Here is a 3036-nt window from a genome sequence, read left to right as displayed (position 1 = left end):
TAGTTTATTGACTTTTTACCCTTCTTTGGTGCCTTGGACATGAGCTAGGAACTTAAGATTTTGCATGAAAGGAGGACTAGCAGCGGCGTTGCACGGGGGAATGTGGGAAGTGTTCATATGTAGTAAAAACCTGAGATATCCGTCCGCTTTCGTCATTTGTTACCGAATCGACTTAAAGCCACATCGTCACATTGGCCGCACTTCTGTCTGAAACGGTTAAATTTATCGTCTGCAAAGCTATGTCGCGTGCTGCGGTATGCGGAAACACTAAAAGCACCATAGTAGAACACAGATAAAGCTTCTAAGTTGATGTAATGGCCAGTAGGAAGTAGTACAATTCAAGTTTTAGTTATCGATTATTGACTATTTAGCTGGCTTTGGTGGCTTGGACATGAGCTAGGACCTTAACATTCTGCATGAAAGGAGGACTAGCAGCCGAGTTGCACGGGAGAATGTGAAAAGTGTTCATATGTAGTAAAAACCTGAGAAATCCGTTCGTTTTCGTCATTTCTAATCGAATCGACTTAAAGCCAGATCGTCACATTTGCGGCTCATCTCTCTGAAACGGTTGTACTTATCGTCTGCAAAGCTATGTCGCGTGCTGCAGTATGCGGTGACACTAAAAGCACCATATTAGAACACAGATGAAGCATCTGAGTTGATGTAAAAGCCAGTAAGAAGTAGTACAATTCAAGTTTTAGTTACCAATTATTGACTTTTTAGCTGGCTTTGGTGCCGTGGGCATGAAATAGGACCTTAACATTTTGCATGAATGGAGGACTAGGAGCAGAGTTGCACGGGAGAATGTGAAAAGTGTTCATATGTAGTAAAAACCTGAGAGATCCGTCCGTTTTCGTCATTTGTTATCGAATCGACTTAAAGCCAGATCGTCACATTGCCCGCTCTTCTATCTCAAACGGTAGTACTTATCGTCTGCTAAGCTATGTCGTGTGCGGCGGTATGCGGAGACACTAAAAGCACCATAGTAGAACACTGATGAAGCTTCTAATTTTATATAATAGCCAATAAGAAGTAGTACAATTCAAGTTTTAGGTATAGTTTATTGACTTTTTACCCTTCTTTGGTGCCTTGCACATGAGCTAGGACCTTAAGATTTTGCATGAAAGGAGGACTAGCAGCCGCGTTGCACGGGGGAATGTGAAAAGTGTTCTTATGTAGTGAAATCCTGTGAAATCCGCCCGTTTTCGTCATTTGCTATCGAATCGACTTTTGCCAGATTGTCATATTGGCCGGTATTCTCGCAGAAAAGGTTACATTTATCGTGAGGAAAGCGATGTCGCGTGCTGCGGTATGCGGAGATACTAAAGGCACCATAATAGAACACAGACGAAGCTTCTATGTTGATGTGATAGCCAGTTAGAAGCAGTACAATTCAAGTTTTAGTTATCGATTATTGAATTTTTAGACGGCTTTGGTGCTTTGGACATGAGCTAGGACCTTAAGATTTTGCATGAAGGGAGATCTAGCAGCCGCGTTGCACGGGGGAATGTGAAAAGTGTTCTTATGTAGTGAAAACCTGTGAAATCCGCCCGTTTTCGTCATTTGCTATCGAATCGACTTTTGCCAGATCGTCATATTGGACGGTATTCTCCCAGAAAAGGTTACATTTATCGTGAAGAGAGCGATGTAGCGTGCTGCGGTATGCGGAGATACTAAAAGCACCATAATAGAACACAGAAGAAGCTTCTAAGTTGATGTGATAGCTAGTACGAAGCAGTACAATTCAAGTTTTAGATATGGATTATTTTCTTTTTAGACGGCTTTGGTTCCTTTGAGATGACCTAGGACCTTCAGATATTGCATAATGGGATGTCTAAGAGACGCGTTGCACGGGGGAATGTGAAAAGTGTTCATATGTAGAGAAAACCTGAGATATCCGAGCGTTTTCGTCATTTGCTATCGAATCGACTTAATGCCAGATCGTTATATTTGCTGCTCTTCTCTTCGATAATGTTACATTTATCGTGTGTAAAGCTATGTCGCGTGCTGTGGTATGCGGAGACACTAAAAGCACCATAATAGAACACAGAAGAATATTCTAAGTTGATGTCATAGCCAGTAAGAAGCAGTACAAATCAAGTTTTAGTTATCGATATTGACTTGTTAGACGGCTTTGGTGCCTTGGATATGAGCTAGGACCTTAAGATTTTGCATGAAGGGAGGTCTAGCAGCCGCGTTGCACGGGGGAATGTGAAAAGTGTTCATATGTAGAGAAAACCTGAGATATCCGAGCGTTTTCGTCATTTGCTATCGAATCGACTTTTGCCAGATCGTCATATTGGCCGCTCTTTTCTCTGTAACGGTTACATTTATCGTGTGCAAAGCTTTGTCGCGTGCTGCGGTATGCGGAGACACTAAATGCACCATAATAGAACACAGAAGAAGATTCTATGTTGGTGTGATAGCCAAAACGAAGCAGTACAATTCAAGTTATAGTTATCGATTATTGACCTTTTAGACGGCTTTGGTGCATTGGACATGAGCTAGGACCTTAAGATTTTCCATGAAGGGAGGTCTAGCAGCCACGTTGCACGGGGGAGTGTGAAAAGTGTTCATATGTAGTGAAAAGCTTAGAAATCCGCCCGTTTTCGTCATTTGCTATCGAATCGACTTTTGCCAGATCGTCTTATTAGCCGCTTATCTCTCTGAAACGGTTACATTTATCGTGTGCAAAGCTATGTCGCGTGCTGCGGTATGCGGAGACACTAAATGCACCATAATAGAACACAGAAGAAGCATCTATGTTGATGTGATAGCTAGTACGTAGCAGTACAATTCAAGGTTTAGATATCGATTATTGACTTTTTAGACGGCTTTAGTGGCTTGGACATGAGGTAGGTCCTTAAGATTTTGCATGAGGGAGGTCTAGCAGCCGCGTTTGATGGGGGAATGTGAGAAGTGTTCATATGTAGTAGAAACCTGGGAAATCCGCCCGTTCTCCTCACTTGCTATCGAATCGACATTTGCCAGATCGTCATATTGGCGGCTCTTCTCTCTGAGACGGTTACATTTATC

The sequence above is a fragment of the Schistocerca gregaria genome, unplaced genomic scaffold (genome assembly GCF_023897955.1).
Source record: "Schistocerca gregaria isolate iqSchGreg1 unplaced genomic scaffold, iqSchGreg1.2 ptg000405l, whole genome shotgun sequence".
In the NCBI taxonomy this organism is placed as follows: Eukaryota; Metazoa; Arthropoda; class Insecta; order Orthoptera; family Acrididae; genus Schistocerca; species Schistocerca gregaria.
Note: the sequence above shows the minus strand (reverse complement) of the source record.